Genomic DNA, 19,265 nt, shown 5'->3' with positions numbered 1-19,265 from the left:
AAAACACAATAAACTCGACTAACTAAAATGTTTGAAAAATGGCGCCAATCGTAAAAGAATACAAACAGAGATTTTTTTTTGTTTTCTTCACCCATTCTGGGTAGGCAAAGGGAACTATGCCCAAACCGCCAAGTCTTCAGTAGATTATTTTTATTGATATGAAAAGAAAATAAAATTTAATGAGATGAAATAAAATGAATCCTAACCTAATTCATTGAATCAAATCATTAAATCTGATATTGCAACAAATTAGGAGCTTCTTTTTAGAAATATTTGCTTGAATCATAGAAACTTCAATGATTTTTTTGTAAAAACTTCGTGGTTAGTTTTTTCTTTTTAATAGACATTATTTTGACACTTGGGAAAGAGAACGGACGAGTTTGGAAAAGCTAAAGAAAAAGCACGAGTAAAAAAGTGTTTTAATACAGTTGCTCAAAGAGTGGCGTATTGCAGGGACGAAGATCGTTCGGAATGTGGGCTATTACATACTCTTGCTTTTATATACTCGTAATGAAATATACTAATTCGAACCTTCTTTTAATTTTTGTCTTGTTGGTCACGTCTTTCCCGGACGCTCTGATGCATCACACTTGCACGCGAACATCACATATATCAATTATCAACTCTTTCGTTCACCATTCGAGTCGCCGACAGTCGCCCAACATAGCTGAACTTACGAGCGTGGCGTGGCGCGTAATTTAAACAAGAAGACAGCACGTCTCCAAGTTTCTAATTTAACGATTAACGGACTTTTATTAACGGAAGTTGAGTTTAACGGAAGTTAACAAAAGCGTTAACACTTTTTGAAGTTAACTTAAAAGTTAATCCGTTAAGCAAAATATTAACTTCGTTAATTAACGATTAACGGATTAACGAGTTAATGCCCAGCTCTGGTCAGAATTAATAATAATTGATCTTAAAAGTAGGTAATTTCGCCATGGGGGGTCTGTGGTAACGGTTCATTTTGGAAAAGGGGGTCACTTGTATACAAAATAGTTTGGGGATCCCTGGACTAGAGCATTTACTTGTAACAGAACAACTAGCCGTTCTGATATTTTCTAGTTCTAGCATATCAGACCTGTATTATATCATTCGTAATAATTTTACATTACATATAAATTATTTAGAAAATAGTCTAGTGTATAATCACCTTTATGTGAGAGAATATAACACGAAATTTGTCACAGTTAAAATTGTGTAAAAAAAAATATTTGATCAAAAAAATGGTGATCGAATATCGACCAATACACGATTAATAGTAAATTATAAAATCTTTTCGTATCTTAAAGGCATTATACTTATACAATAAATAATAAAAAAAACATTAGTATGAAAAACTCTAAACTAAACGAAAGCAAACCGAGTGAAGTGATTGCAGTTGCTGTGAGTTGTTTGTTAACCATACATTTGTACTGACGGATTATCTATACAAAAACATATAACGTCACTATCTCATTTAAAAAAAAAATAGACAAAAGTATGTTTTTGTAGTATTATTCCGACAGTGGAAACCGATGGTTAAGTAACAGGTCAACATATTTTGGGCTTCCAAGTACTTATTGTGTTAAAGCAGTGTTATATGGTCTTAGAAATTGTATATTGTTAAAACTTAATTATCACGATAGTTCCTACGAATAAGGGTCAATGTGCAAATTGACAACTTTACAGGAGGTTCTCAAGGTTTCAATCATATGGGAAAATAGGCCACATAGGCCATTTTACTTCAACAAAAAAAAAACTTGAGAGGTGTCAAAGGACACTCGGATGGAACGAAGTTCCTTTCAATTAATTAGTGAAGGAACCAATGTTTATTCTATGAATAAAAAACTTAAGTCTTCACAAGAAGTACATTTTATTTCTATGAATTTTCGTTATATATTGTCACGTCGTTGCCATGGTGATATAGCAAAAAGTGTCGTGACAACTTTTCGTAAGAATTTTTTCCGTCTAGCCCCCTTTCACAACGCGCGATAAGGAACTTCGTTCCAATAACATTTACACCTTTAAATGTGTATATTGTTTAATGCATGTTGTTAATTAAACTAATATGTAGCTTTTTACATTTAAAAAATCATCGATTTGTAACTTTGTCCCTTATACATAAGAACCATATTTCCTATTTTCTGATTACTAAATTTGTTTTAAGATAAAAAGTTATAAACAACTTGTTTTTTTTTAATTGTTTCCATTTTTATGTAACAAATATAAGATTGTAGTTAGATAAAATAACATCTAAATATGTTATAGTTGTTTATATAATGCTATATATTTGTATCGAGCTCAGTATATATCATAATTAACAATATATTGAAATATATTATTAAATGAAATTTTGAATAAAATAATATGTAAAAATAATTTTAGATTTTTTATTTTTCCTATAGTCCTAGTTATGATAAGAGAAAAAAAATCAGTATGTGATTTATTTTAAGTTATGTTGAACCGTTGTAGAGTTATCGAGTAAATATGTAACAAAAAAATCCTATAGGTACCGTACATAGTTGCTGAATAGTCCCAACTCTATAGCAAATTTCGTCCCGATCCATGGAGTCGTGCTTGATACATTGAAACAAACATTCATCCATCCAAACATTGGCGTTTATAATATTAGTAACAAAAATGTCTGCTATTAATAATGCTGCTTATGTTATTGAAAACAATTAATAGCAGTGCCATCTCTCGGAAGTTTTCAACTACAATTGCAAAGCTTTGACTCGTAAAGTTTTACTTTATTGGATTGGCCACCTGTATTAGGTTGACGTGAAAATTAAAACCTGTTCCTCGTAGGGCGTTATGACTTTGATAATTTATTTTTATTTATTTTTTGATTCACTTGGAAGTCACAGTTGATATTTGTGCTATCGATTGAATTAAACCTGGTAAGAAAATACTTGATTTTAACAAGGTTGATATACTGGACTAACTCGTACTCACCCACCGTGGGGTTTGTTGTTTGTATGTGGTCCTATGTTGGGGGATGACATTGAGTTGGATGAGATATTGAAATTGATGTGTTCCTTCATCGTCAGAACGTCGGATACATGTACATAGATATGAAATTGTTAATCGTAAAACACATCAGTATAAATAAGCCAGGATCGAATTCAGGACTTTACAGGATTACAAGACAAGTAGTTATTCGCTGAACCATCGACGCTTCTCCCTCTTTTATGATCTAAAACCACTTGAATACTATAAACGAAGTCAAAATACTGTTCTTATGTTAAATGAAAATATTTTACGAGCGTGCAACATTCGCACAACATTGTGTTTGTCAATTGTATGCAAGTTTTTTGTTTTATTTTCATTTACTGAAGAGAACGTGGGAAAAAAGTTTAGATTGCTGTAGTATTGGGAGACTAGTAAAATAAAACAACATCTTATGAATGCATATTAACGACTGACTTTATTAATCTACCGTCTTTATAACTCTCATTATTTATATGCCACATGCCCTTTCTTTACACACTGAATTTAGAATGAAAACAAACAAAATTTTTTTACACTGTTTATCACATCAATCAATTAAACACTTACTTAATCAACAGAATATATTATAACAAACCTTATTTATTTCCTCATTACATACACTTTTTTTATTTTTTTTAATTTTGTTATTTTTTTTTTTTTTTTTTTTTTTTTTTTTTTTTTTTTTTTTTTTTTTTTTTTTTTTTTTTTTTTTTTTGCACAAGACAAAAAGAAACATAGAAAGTAATAAAAATGTACAAACAGTTATGATTACTGATAACACAATAAAAAATTATGGAAAACGCTTAGGTGGACGAATCTGCCTTCCCGATCGAGTTACATAGTTACTATCTGATGTATTTTGTGATAGATTTTGTTGTGTAACTGAGTCATCATTTTCTTTATCTAACGGGAATGGTTGTGTGTTATTATTGTTATTGTTAGATGTTACAGGTAACGAATACGTGTTGTAATCATTAAATGTATGTTTTTGTCCGCTCGTGTATGTCCTTATGTGTTGTCTGTTACGGCGGTAGTGTGCACCATCCGGCGTGCTTACCCAATATGAGCGCGGCTCAGCCGCTTGATTGAGTACGCGAGCGTGCACCCAGCGACCCCTGCCGCCCGCACTTGGCGCTTCGCGAATACGTACCTGTTCCCCCGACTGCAATGACCTAAGTCGTTTAGTGTGTAGATCATAATATTCTTTTGATTTTTGAATTTTTTGTGCTCTCATTTTCACCACTTGTGATTGTTTGGGGATTGATGGATGTAAGAGTTTTTGTACTATCGGTAACCTGGTGTTTAACCTACGACCCATTAAAAGCTGCGCAGGTGAAAACTTTTCCCCCGTAATTGGCGTGTTTCTAAAATTAAGTAATGCTAAATACGGGTCTTTTTTATCATTTAAAGCTTTTTGCAATAGATTCTTGACAGTTTGGACATTACGTTCCGCAAGGCCGTTCGAGCGTGCGTAATACGGTGAGCTAGTCACATGTTCAAATTCCCATTCAGTTTGAAAATTTACAAATTCATTAGAGGTAAATTGTCTAGCGTTGTCAGAGATAAACTTCTTTGGTATGCCGTGCCGAGCGAAAATGCTTTTTAATTGACATATCACCGTGTTACTACTTAAATCATGGAGCGTTACGACCTCGACGAATTTTGAATAGTAGTCTACTACTAACAAGTAGTTTTTATTACCCATGTGGAATATATCAGAGGCGACCACCTGCCACGGTGTTTCGGGCACCTTGTGTGGGACGAGGGGCTCGCGGGGCTGTGCGGGTGCGCGCTCCAAACACGTCTCGCAGCCCGCAACAGCACGTTCGATCTGTGTTGACATGCCCGGCCACCACATTACATCTCTAGCTCGCATTTTACACTTTTCTATGCCCAGATGTCCCTCATGTATGCGATCTAACATCTCTTTTCTTAAACTCTCCGGTATTACAATACGATTACCCCTGAACACGATCCCTTTTATAGTATGTAACTCATCTTTAACTAACCAGAACTGTTTGCATATACTGTTAACTAAGTTTTTTGTGTGAGGCCAACCAACGCGATAATATTCCCTCACTTGTTTCAAAGCAATATCTTTGTCCGTTTCTAATTTAATCTGTTGCAATTTGTCCCCGCTAACGTTACAGTTTTCGTACAATAAGTTAACGTGTATGTCTATCTTGGTGTGCATATTGTCATCGCTCGACGCAGACTCGTTCGGTGCACGCGACAGCGTGTCCGCTATGAACATTAAACGTCCCGGCACGTAACAAATTTTTAATACGTATTTCTGTAATCTCAGTAGCATCCTTTGCAACCTAACGGGAGTTTCGTTGAGCGGCTTTTTAAATATAGATTCAAGTGGTTTATGATCACTCTCAACTGTGACTAGTCTGTGACCATAAATGTATTGGTGAAATTTTGTACAACCATAAACTATAGCTAACATTTCTTTCTCGATTTGCGCCCAGCGCGACTCGGGCGCAGTGAGCTTGCGCGCCGCGAACGCCACCGGCCGTCCGCCCTGCAGCAGGCACGCGCCTAGCCCGTGTGCACTCGCGTCTACTGTCAACGTCACGGCCTCATTGGGATTGTAAAAACGAAGGGTTGGTGCCTTAGCTAAATGCTCTTTTAGTGCGTCAAGCACTCGATCGTGTGGTTTATTCCACTGAAAATCGACGTTACGTTTTATTAAATTGCGAAGCGGTTCAACTAATTCTGCATAGTTAGGTATAAATCTCGATAAATAATTAGTCATGCCTAATATGCGTTCTAAATCTTTTTTGGTAGTAGGAGAAGGCATATTTTGTATAGCCTTAACGCGATCGGTGTCCGGCCGCATACCGTGCTCGCTGAACGTGTGTCCCAGGTACTTAACCTGCGTGACACCAAACACGCACTTGTCGCGATTGAAGCGCACGCCGAGCTCGGCCGCGCGCCGCAGAACCGCCTCCAGCCGCCGGTCGTGCTCCTCCCTACTACTCCCATACACTAACAGGTCATCTACGAATATTTCGACACCCTCCATCGTGAATGATTTGACCATTGCATTGTGAAATACTTCGGTGGCCGAGCAAACGCCAAATGGCAATCTTAAAAATCTATAACGTCCAAAAGGTGTCGCGAATGTACAAAGATTCGAACTATCCTTGTCTAAAGCTATCATGAAAAATGCCTTGCTCGCGTCTAAATGTGAATAAAATTTTGCACCTGTTAAATTCGACGTAATTTCCTCCATTGTTGGTAATTGAAAATGACTACGTTTAATTGCTTTGTTTAAATGTCTCGGATCAATGCATAATCTAATTTTTCCGTCTGGTTTTTCAACTAAAACAATATTCGACACCCAGTCGGTAGGTTCGTCCACCCTTTCGATTATATTTGCAGCTACGAGACGATTCAGTTCCTCCTGCAGTTTCGGTCTTAATTTAATTGGAATTTTTCTAGAACAACTGACAACAGGAGGTACTGATTTGTCAACAGTTATTTTATGTAGTCCTGGCAAACGACCTATGCCTTTAAAAACAATTTCATATTTTTTTAGCAAAATGTTATAGTTTTTGTGTTCTATCTCATTAACCCTTATAAGTAAATTTAATTCACTACAAACATCACGCGATAACAGATTGTTGCATTTAACATTCAAAACAAAAAATTTTCTACTACATGACTTGTTATTGTGCGATATGTAACCATCAAAACAACCTACCACAGGTAAAACATTTTTACTAACTTCTTTTAACACAACGCCTGTGGGCTTTAATAAGCTATGACTAAATCCACAATTGATAAATGACTCGTTTGACATAACACAGGCGTCTGCCCCACTATCAAGTTTAAAATTGACAGGATGACCGTTTACATGTACTTCCTGAAACCAACCGCTCGAGTTCGCGACCGAGTTTAATTCAATACTACTTAACAATAGTTCATTATATTCATATTCAGTCGTTCTATCCATATTTTCTTCTACTTCACGTATTTGCCCCGAAACACAACACTTTGCATAATGACCTACTCTGTGACATTGGTAACAAAAAACATGATAAGCAGGGCACTTATTTCTTGGATGTAAACTATCACAATACCTGCACCGAAGCCGCGTGCCGCGGCTGGCCGGGCTGGCGTCGCTCAGAGCGCCGCGCCGCACGTTAGCGCGCCCCGACGCCGCCGGCGCGGGCGCCCGTTCGCGCGGGCCTCGCCGCCACCCGCCGCTCGCCGCACGAGTACTCACGCGCTCGATGTCCGCTCCCTCGTCGATGCCGGTGTCGGCGCTGCGCGCGCCCGACGGCCCGCTGCCGCCAGATCCACGCACTTGTCCCGCCTGCTCGCCGGCCACCTCGGCGGCCCGACACCACGCTACTGCTTCATCCAACATTAAATCACGTTTCCTCAGCATGTTTTCGCGAAGATGTTCATTTTTTATGCCACGAATCAATTGTGTTAAAATTAAACTGTCTCTCATTTCTTTGAACTCGCAGGATTTACTTTTAATCTTTAATGCTGCTAGGTAATTGTCAAACTTATCTTCATTCTGATATGTTTCGAAAAAGACATGTCTTTCGAAATTGACGTTTCTTTGCGGATCACATCTATTAACAAATTTCTCACACAACTGCTCATATTTAATATCTTGATTGATATCTAACTCGTTGTACAGCTCGCGGCCAACCTTTCCGATTACGTGCAGGAATAACGCAACTTTTTCTCGGTCGCTCGCCTTATCTCGACCTGAGGCTATTAAATACCAATCGAAAGTATTCTTCCAATCCCGCCAATTATTACAGATATTCCCTGTTTCTTGCATTGGTGGTGGTTGTTGTATGGCCGCGAGTGAGGTCACCGACGATGACGCCACATTATCATTCTTTTTTATTCCGTCCGGCATTATTTCTTGTGTATAGTTATGGTTGTTACTAAACTTTCACCTTTATCACTTTAAACATCACAAAACATAATAAACCACACCTGACACCATGTAGTATTGGGAGACTAGTAAAATAAAACAACATCTTATGAATGCATATTAACGACTGACTTTATTAATCTACCGTCTTTATAACTCTCATTATTTATATGCCACAATTGCCACCAGTAAACTTACTTTTAGAAAAGAATTAAATATTTTCCACCTTTTTCTACAATGAAACAGAAAAATTTAAAGTTAAAATTACATTCAACCAACATGGAAACACTTTGTTTACACAATGTAACCTGTTAATTATATTTCGTTCATGTTTTATAAAGTTTGCTTTGAAAGTAGGTTAAGTTAGTAAACGTAACAATGAAAGCACTAAAAATATAAATGGGGAGTTAAAGTGATGGTTAACCAGAGCTGGGCATTAACTCGTTAATCCGTTAATCGTTAATTAACGAAGTTAATATTTTGCTTAACGGATTAACTTTTAAGTTAACTTCAAAAAGTGTTAACGCTTTTGTTAACTTCCGTTAAACTCAACTTCCGTTAATAAAAGTCCGTTAATCGTTAAATTAGAAACTTGGAGACGTGCTGTCTTCTTGTTTAAATTACGCGCCACGCCACGCTCGTAAGTTCAGCTATGTTGGGCGACTGTCGGCGACTCGAATGGTGAACGAAAGAGTTGATAATTGATATATGTGATGTTCGCGTGCAAGTGTGATGCATCAGAGCGTCCGGGAAAGACGTGACCAACAAGACAAAAATTAAAAGAAGGTTCGAATTAGTATATTTCATTACGAGTATATAAAAGCAAGAGTATGTAATAGCCCACATTCCGAACGATCTTCGTCCCTGCAATACGCCACTCTTTGAGCAACTGTATTAAAACACTTTTTTACTCGTGCTTTTTCTTTAGCTTTTCCAAACTCGTCCGTTCTCTTTCCCAAGTGTCAAAATAATGTCTATTAAAAAGAAAAAACTAACCACGAAGTTTTTACAAAAAAATCATTGAAGTTTCTATGATTCAAGCAAATATTTCTAAAAAGAAGCTCCTAATTTGTTGCAATATCAGATTTAATGATTTGATTCAATGAATTAGGTTAGGATTCATTTTATTTCATCTCATTAAATTTTATTTTCTTTTCATATCAATAAAAATAATCTACTGAAGACTTGGCGGTTTGGGCATAGTTCCCTTTGCCTACCCAGAATGGGTGAAGAAAACAAAAAAAAATCTCTGTTTGTATTCTTTTACGATTGGCGCCATTTTTCAAACATTTTAGTTAGTCGAGTTTATTGTGTTTTTATTATTCTATTAAATTGCTTCATTTTTTCGCAACTGTATTAAAAATAGTTGTTTAATACACGTGCGAAACTGTCATTACAACTTGTTCCAACTGTCAACCCTCACCTTCGGCTGCGCCTCGGCTCGGATAGACATTTGTTGAAACTCTTTGCAATGACAGGCTTTCCGCACTCGTAATGAAATATACTATAATGCATTCATACTTGTCTCTAATACTAATGTGTTATAGAATGTATAGTCAAATTACTATTTTAAACAAGTGTCGCCACAGTAAGTGTGAAATTAGTATATAATTTGGTATGATTAACTGTTAACGATTAACTTTAACTTGCGTTAAATATTCGAGAATTTAACGCTTTAACGATTAACGAAGTTAATTTTTTAATTAACGAATTAACGATTAACGAAGTTAACTTTTCGATTAACTGTGCCCACCTGTGTGGTTAACTTATAGATTTTAAATAACGTAAGTTTTAGAAAATAAATTTTGTTGAAATATGCTTTGCTGTTTGTATAATACTAATTTTAATTAACATGAGCGCTTTTAACGTCGTGAGTATACGATATAGATAAATGTTGTCTATTGCAGTTAGGTATTAGGTGAAATGTGTAAAAAATTACGATAAGAGAATGTTTATTGGAACGAAACTATCAGAAAAATGCGATAGTCGCGAAACGCTAGATTTTTTACTTATTGCGAAGAAAGGCGCAACTTGTGTATAGCTTAGTAGTTAGCTTATTATTAGGAATTAAAAAAAATGAATAAGTAGCCTATGTGTTCTTCCAGACTGTTCTATATCTGTATCAAGATCCTTTGAGCCGATCCGGAGATACCTTCAAACAAACATCCATCCATCCATCTAAAGATTCGCATTTATAATATTAGTAAGATTTATGTAAATTTCAAAGACAATAAAAAAAGAAACAAAGATAACTATTAACTTGTTTTTTTTTATACATAACTAAGATAACAAAGATAACTATTCTTTAGCAATGATCACTCTTCTAAAAATAGCCAACGAAAAGACGTTATTGTCGATTTCGACTGTTTGAAAACATCTCCAAAAACATATTGTGATTCCATTTTATTCAAACAACATGAAAGGGACGAAAATAAGTTTTTTACATTAGTTTCGGCAGTGAAAGTCTACGGTTATTTAGAATGATACAGTTTATCGAATTTCTCTCTACGGTATTAAAGTTATCTTAGCTAGCTTTAGGAGTAAACATTTCCCTGGCGAGTGCTTCAAGTTTTACCTTAAGAATATTTTTAACGTGAAATTCTACTGCCAAAATATATGATTTAACATTAGTTTTTCTACAGTAGAAATTCACCGGTACAAAAAACTTACGGGTACTTTTTCACAAAAGGATTTAAGTATTTTTTTCAATTTCCATAAGAATGTATTATGGGAAATATCGCGGTAATGTATCTAACAGTTGAAGTATCATAAATTATTATATTTAAAAAACATTTAGAATAAGTTTAAAAGCTCTATGTATATAATATTGACCTAACATAGAAAAGAAACGCGTAGCTAAAGCTCCGTCCACTAGTTTTATCTCGTGAACAGTGCTTTGCAAACTTTGTACTAAATGACTTCCTAATCGTCAGTCGTTTAGAAAAGCTTTTGTGCTCGTTCAACGCTAATGAAGTGGTTAGACAATATCAAACTATCGGATACAACGTTTTACCACAGCTCAGCTATTGTATCTAAACATAAAGTAATCTTTTATGGCCGAGACCCGAAAATTGTTTTAAGGACTTTGTATGAAACAGAGTACACGCCTTCAAAATATTAAATCTCGATTGAATGGTTGAATCACCACTGCTATTTATAGAACCGTAAAATTTAAACGAAATTGATTAAAATTTTAATTAAAAATACCAGGAATAAGCTAAAACGGTTCGAGAATATGTACGTATTGATTTCGCTTGTTAGAGGTCAATAATACATTTATTTTTAGTTGTAGCTTTTAGTTTATTCAATACTAGCTTTTACCCGCGTCTCCGTCCGCGCGGAATAAAAAATAGAAAACGGGGTAAAAATTATCCTATGTCCTTTTCCTGGTTCTAAGCTACCTGCCCACCAATTTTCAGTCAAATCGATTCAGCCGTTCTTGAGTTATAAATGGTGTTACTAACACGACTTTCTTTTATATATATAGATAGATGTTTCAAAGTTAACATTGAATTTTTTATGAGTTTTCTCATTTTGAAACACATGTACAAAAACAAAGTGATTGAGAGAGATGGCAATAGTAATTTTTGACTAGGATGTGTCGACAGTGGTAACAAAGATATTATAGTTCAACATTTGTTGCATCGCAAGAGAACTTCAACATAAACACAGTATATTACAATAAAGTGGGTGTTTCCCGTTGGGACGATCAGCCTATCATTCAATCGTCAAATGGATTTTTTTCTTATTTGCCGATTTCTCTCTAGTTCGATCGGCCCAACGGGATATACCCAACATGGAAGACGAAGATGAATGTGGACGGATTGTGTGACAGAAGATATGCGTGAGAAGGGAGTATATTCAGATGTATGACGGCTGATAAAGATGTATGTATGAGTACATACTGTGCCGATCTTCCCTAGGGAAAGGCTGATGATGACAGAATATTATAACATTGTACAATAAGTAGGTATAATGCAACATTAAAGTTGCATGTATTTGTACATTGTAGACTGTCTTGACCTTTATTCGTATGTGGAAGAGAAACGTATCGCAAATACTCTGGTGTTGTGGATATCCATTGATGTCTATGATCGCCTCGGAGTTCCCGCTGTTCGCATATTTAAAAAAAAACTTATAAAACTTTTTTTTTTTTTTTTTTACATTTAAAAAGTTAGCGCTTGGCCACGATCTCTCCCGATGAGGTGAAGATGTGGTCTAAAGATGGTACGCGCTAGCTTTGTAGATGCCTATTCACTCTACTCTTGAAGGCCCCCACATCGTACTTGGACGGAAAACCTGACGCCGGCAACTTATTCCAATCCTTAGCAGTACGCACAAGGAACGATGATTCAAACTAAAACTCTAGATATCGATATCGTTCGGTATTACTTTAAGTACTGTCTTAGGTTATCAATCGACATGCTAAAGTTAGATTATGTGCATATATTGTCTTTGTATGCATAAACGCTTCTTTGAATTAAAGGTGCATTAAAGGCAGGTCGTGCGATAGGTAGCGGGGTAGCGGTGCGCAGCGACACCTACCGCCCGCAGCGGGAGCGGAGCGGGATCCATCAGTCCGAGCTAAAACCTCGCCGTGAGATCTCGTCGGCGACAAAACCTAGTTCATACAGAAAACTTTTAAACGAACAAATAATACATTATTAATTTTACATATAAATTAAATCAATTAAAACGTCATCTGATTTATTAATTTATTTTATTATTATTTTATTGATAAATAATTTAGTCGCCGTGATAAAGTTTGAAAAACTTTACAAAGTTTACGAACTTTTGTGTGCGTGCATAAGCTACAAGTTATGGTTGAGTGAAGATCTCAATAAACCGGTAAGTTGAACGGACATTACTTGAAAATAATATTTAAATGTTAACGTTAACGCGTGTTTTTTTGTTTCGGATACAATGAGAACGTCGGATAATTTAATTGACTACTAATTAAGGGTCAAGTTTAACAATTTACCTTTGTAATATCTATCAATGAATATTTAGGTCTATATATATTATTTATCAATTAAAGGTTACCATTGTACTCTGTTCTTTTCATAATACGCGCACGTTTATTGTCTTGTAGCACTAAGTTAGCGTCGAGTATCAAAGTATTTCTTTGAAACCGAATACATACAATTAATGACACTATACTGTCATTGTTTTGTAACGAAACACTGACACTGACAAGATTAAATTAAGTTTTTTCTGTTTCTTAAAAAGGCTAGACAACTTCGGTTATCTTTGTAACTGATTTTGATAACTATTGTAATGTAATCTATATATATAAAAGAAAGTTGTGTTAGTTACACCATTTATAACTCAAGAACGGCTGAATCGATTTGACTGAAAATTGGTGGGCAGATAGCTTAGAACCAGGAAACGGACATAGGATAATTTTTACCCCGTTTTCTATTTTTTATTCCGCGCGGACGGAGTCGCGGGTAAAAGCTAGTAAAACGATAAAGATAATATATCGGTATTAGTCAGGTAATTAGTAAGTCGCTTTACAGGACAATCTTCATTATTTGAAGTCCAGATGCTGTTGAAGAGAATAAAATACTCCAAATAAAGTTTTTTCAAAAGGGTGTATTTTTGTTCAATCACGGTAGCAGCAGATAAAAAAACAAAAGAAAAGCTGGAAGAATGTTGGATTTCCAAAGCACATAATCAATTTATATTTTGAGATATTAAAAAGTGTAAACTCCACAGTTTACAATTTTTTATAGGAAACCTGTTTGCGTACTATTTATAGATAGGTAATTCAATGAACTTGATTAAATATTTAATACATTTTAATAATAATTTCATCGGTGATTTTACAACTTATTCAAATGTATGTAATGTATAAACTACAGAAAAATTATAATATTTAATACTACTCAATAAAATATAAATCTCCAACTTAAGAAGTCTACAAAATTATTCCTACGATGTAAGTCGCTCACAAAGCTCGACTGTATTATTTCAAATGAATCAGCGTGTATTAGTAATACAGGTTACGAAAGACTTTATCCTTGAGCAAGGATCATTACGTCAGGAATTCCGTTATCGGACCTCTCAACTAACGATTGCCTTTTATTATTTTAAAATATTGAATATTACTTCTTCATTTAATATTTTATAATGGAAGCTTTTATTAACCTACCATATATTATAAAACTTTTAACCCTTTAAACAATCTATAAGAAATTCATCTGTAAATTTTTAAATGGCAATCAGAAATATGGACATTAAAATGCATTATGGTGATCACCAAAAAAGAGTAGTCGTGTCTAGGACTCCGTTTAATATTTTTTACCAACATGACGTCACTTCTTGCTCGACTGTCCGATTCTTGCTTGAGTTAATTACTCTTATATCAAAGTTATAAAAAATATTTTAGTGCAATTAATCGATACAAACACATTATTCACTAAAACCAACAAAGAACATGTTTTTTTAAGTTTACACTTACAAAACATTCCCATAAAACATGTTGGGATATCAGATTTTTATTCAGATAGGGAAGAAGGAGAACGAGAACATGTTCAAATATGAATTAATTAAATTTAACATGAAATCACGTTTAAAAACCTAAACACATAGTAACTGCGTCGTTGAAATCTTTAGTATTAGAACAATCGTAACTTAAATGCAATAATATTTTTTAATAAAGCGAAGATAATAATTTTAATATAAAAACTTTGATTTAATTTTTGAATAATTTACATTTCTAATTAATTTAAATATATATTTTTTTATTCAAAGTTTAATGAAAAGTCTTTTCAATGTAGTAAATTAAAATAAAGATAATAATCTGCATTTTAAATGTATATATATTTTTTTTAATCAAGGCACTTATAACTTTACTGGATTAAATTGCCTTCCATTCGTTCCATTTATGAACTAGATAGATCGATATTTTTAATATATTAAGAAATAACTTATAGAAAAAGAATTTCGCGTAAATACCAGTTATTCGAAATTAAAAACTATATAATTTGTGTATCGAATTTTCTAATCAATCGTAATTCTCAAAGGAATTTAATAGTTATCTCTAATGATATATTAATGCTCAAGTAATGTACATTATCTCCAGTAGAAATGCGACTACAGTTACCTCGATGTACCTTAATATAAGTTGGTAAAAACTTATCTAATCATTTACTTGAGTGATGACAAGAAAATTAATAATAAACTTAATGCCTTGTTGTTAGGAAAGACTGACTTATTTATATAATCTTTTCCAAGTTGACTACCACTGCCACAATATTGTAAAAAAAAATTTTTCAACTATTTGATTGTAGGCTGCCAGTCTTAAATTAAGGAAATTTCACGACCAGAATATGATATTCTTTCATAATAATAACAACATAACTCAAGCCCATAACCCAGAGGTATAGATAGAGACTACAGATTTCCATTTGGCGTGGTCCGGGCACTTCTCTCGCATCTTCTAGATTCATTTTCGATCACGAACATGCAAATACCAATCTCTTTGACTATGAGTTAAACCTACGTTGGTCATATTAACAAAATAATAAGTGTGTTCATTGCTATATAACTTTATATGTTTAGGACTGAAGCTTGGACTACCGTATACCGATATGAATTTTTATTAACTGACTGACCACCGAAATGACCATTAATGAGACCATGACCTTATTCAAAATATTCCAGCTACTATATCAGACGAGCTATTTCCAGGATTGATCTAAGCTGTGCTCGTTTATCTGTCAAGTGCAGACAGAGACCCTGACATGCTAATTTTATCTAAACTTGTTGAAATGCTAACGGTGCTTTAAATAATTGACCTTAACCAAACATTTGAAATTGACTTTTATATTTTAGTGCCTTCTAAAATTCACTCTGAATAAATCTTACTTGCAGAATTTCATTAATATTGAATATGGTATCATAGAAACTTTGATGCTTTTAAAAATACCTTTCTAAGGAGATTTCGTTTATACTCTAAACTACGGTTTAGGCCATCTATTTAGTTAAGAATTTATAGCAATTTAAGTAGCCTTTTATTCAAAAATACACTTTTGTAACTAAGTGAAGAATGCTGAGTAACTGCCATAAAAGAGACAAAACCTTAGACGTATAATTTTATTCGATTTTTCCAAATTTTTATTTGAACTTAAATATATTTAACATTTGTGAATGTCAGTGTAAATCGTTAGCTACGTCCTGCTCTCAAACTTTGCAATTAAGTTGAGATAAAAATTCTGAAAGCTGATGCATAATAAGTGACTACGCCAAGATAAAGAGAGTCGCAAATTTTATTTTTCAAAAACGAACTGCTTTTACATAAATTCATTTACGATCATTTATTTTGATACTTAGATTTGTAATTTAAATGTAAACCCCTAACTTGCCAGCGATAACTGCCCGGTTTCTCAAACGTTGATCAATTTAAATCACGTTTTATCTCCATTGACTAATATAACATGGTGTGAAAGTTCGGTTCTTAATAATGTTTTACTCATTTAACGCTAGTGGAATAAAATCCTAACAAATTCAAAAAGAGCATAGATAATTCTGCAACTTTTTTCTTATTAAAGTCACTTTGCTGAAGCTAGTACAGTCAGCTTCATAAATATAGTGGCAGTCAAGATATCCAAATATATAGGAACACCTAAAGTGATCAATTATATAAGTACAACCAAAGTCATCAAATTAATTGAAGCATCCACTCTGCTCAAAAACACCGGAGCGTTCACATCGTCATATATATGAGTACATTCAAAGTGCCCATAATTATAGTAACAGACAGAGCGTCAATAGTAACGAAGCATCGAAAGTATGCAAAAATATCGTAACATTAGACAAAATTGAACTCTATCTCTATTCACTTAACATACACTTTGAAATATACTACTTCTGTTAAATTCATTTGACATTTTATAATCAAAACATTTTTTTGCTATTTACTACAAGTTTACGTCCCGCATGACAGATACTAGATAGATAAGCAATATCAAATTTTAATTTGTCACCATATATGCCAGTTTGGCCTTACGGCTTAACTGTTCGCTGTAATACTCAGTTTTGGCGATTCGAATCCCAAACTTTTTTTTACATTTTTTAAGGTTTTTAATTTTATTATCAAAGCGTTATATTAAATTGAACTTTATCGCAACAATTATTGGTTACAATAGTAGTCGAATACGACATCTTTAAAAATTAAGGAACCACAATATTCCTTGTCCCTTTTTTTAACCGAGTCGTCATTAGCATGTTTTTTTATTGTTCACGTTTGTTATTGTAAGTTTCGACATTTAATTCCGCGCGGACTAAGTCACAGGCGACAGCAAAGACGTGTAATAAATCTATGCTTGGAAAATTCTACTGCAACCGGACTGAAGATACCTAACAGTAAGAGAAAAATATTTTGATACAAATTGTCAATTAATTTAACAGAAGTTGTATACCTTCAAAGTGTATTTCAAGGATATGGATATACGAGTAGAATTCAATTTCAATGACCGCAATGACAAGTGAAAACACTCTCCGCCCACTCGCTTTATTCCGAGATGGCCGAACCTAATCGTTATTAATTTTATATAAATATTTAATACCCCAAAAATAAAAATTTAAAATTGTTTTTGTTAAGTAAAAAACATATTCTAAGTACATTACCAGATTTTTCCTTTTCATTAAAAAAAACAAGCTCTATATGTGATTGATAATATTGAAAAATAAAAACCTTGTAAGCCTGGGATTCGAACCATTAAACTTACGTACTGCGGCGAAAATAGTAAAACACTGAAAATAGCACATATTGTGACAGAGTAAAATTTGATATTACTTACTAGCTTTTACCCGCGACTTCGTCCGCGCGGAATAAAAAAAAATGCTCACAAGATAAAAAGTTCCTATGTCCGTCTCCTAGTTCTAAGTTATCTCCCCATCAATTTTCAGCTAAATCAGTTTGACCGATCTTGAATTATAAACAGTGTAACTAACACGACTTTCTTTTATATATATATATATATATAGATTAGGTATCTGTCATGTATCGTCAATTTATAAATTTTAAACTTTATAATAATAAGAAGAGAAATGTTGGGTTGTCCGATAAGTTCGTGCCCATTTTTAAGGGAAATTTTAAAGGCTCTTAAGTTTTGGAATACGTCTTTTAAATTATATTTGTTCGATTTTATTGCAAAACGTCTTATGTATTTCGGCAAAAATTAAGTGAATCAGTTTTTATAAAACTGATAGAAAAGAACGAATCGTGTCCTACCATTCGTCAAAATATGGCTGAAGTTATCCTCGTTTAGTATGTACTAGCTTTTACCCGCGACTCCGTCCGCGCGGAATAAAAAATAGAAAACGGGGTAAAAATTATCCGATGTCCGTTTCCTCGTTCTAAGCTACCTGCCCACCAATTTTCAGTCAAATCGATTCAGCCGTTCTTGAGTTATAAAAAGTGTAACTAACACGACTTTCTTTTATATATATAGATGTGTTATGTAAACATGTCATATGTTTTCAATAATTGTAATATATTCGGGTCTATTCTAAGCTACCTATTGAAAATCGGAACGAACTTATTGGACAACCTATTATGTTGATACAAAGCGTCAAATGATTTTAACAGAAGTAGTATATTTCAAAGTGTATCTTAAGTAAATAGACATAGAGTTCAATTTTGTCTAATGTTACGATATTTTTGCATACTTTCGATGCTTCGTTACTATTGACGCTCTGTCTGTTACTATAATTATGGGCACTTTGAATGTACTCATATATATGACGATGTGAACGCTTCGATCTTTTTGAGCAGAGTGGATGCTTCAATTAATTTGATGACTTTGGTTGTACTTATATAATTGATCACTTTAGGTGTTCCTATATATTTGGATATCTTGACTGCCACTATATTTATGAAGCTGACTGTACAAAAAAAGTTCACGATCAAAATCTACCTTACCTTAGGAATATTTACTATTTTCGGCGTTTTTCAAACAAATAAAACCGTAACACTTTCAACGCACCACAAACAAAGATAATTTAATTTACGCAGGCATCGTAATGCCGTAACTGTTCGCTTAAACAGAAAAAATGTACGTAGCGAACGCCGGAGATGAACACTTAAATATACCCCTAAGAAATATTTATGATTATCCTATAGGTTCTTAGCTTGAAATTCGGATATATTAATTAAGTATTTTGTTAATCGATTTTGTTTTATTACTAAACTTTAACCCAACGTGAAAGATCGATGGATGTGCTATAAAGTACGTGTGAAACTTAAGGTCGCCTTAAACAGACTACCAAACAGACAAGCAGTCGGTACAGGTGCAAGCGGTTGATGTTAGGAGGTTACCGATTGCTAGAGACAATTCGTGTATAGAACTTTTAGGAATTATAATTGTGTGAATCCTCA

General features: G+C 34.0%; 1 protein-coding gene across 2 annotated transcripts in view; it reads left to right on the top strand.

Annotated features, from left to right (window-relative positions):
* Positions 1-12,653: 12,653 nt before the first annotated feature.
* The window catches only part of LOC106717309 (carboxyl-terminal PDZ ligand of neuronal nitric oxide synthase protein), a 105,243-nt gene continuing 98,631 nt past the window's right edge, over positions 12,654-19,265 (top strand). For both annotated transcript variants that reach the window (XM_045686046.1, XM_045686045.1), the window contains exon 1: positions 12,654-12,727. The gene's annotated coding sequence lies outside the window, so the exon portion shown is untranslated. The remainder of the gene's footprint in view (positions 12,728-19,265) is intronic.

This window comes from Papilio machaon, chromosome Z (genome assembly GCF_912999745.1).
Source record: "Papilio machaon chromosome Z, ilPapMach1.1, whole genome shotgun sequence".
NCBI classification, from domain to species: domain Eukaryota; kingdom Metazoa; phylum Arthropoda; class Insecta; order Lepidoptera; family Papilionidae; genus Papilio; species Papilio machaon.
The sequence above is the reverse complement of the archived record's forward strand: the minus strand, read 5'-3'. Positions and strand labels throughout refer to the sequence as shown.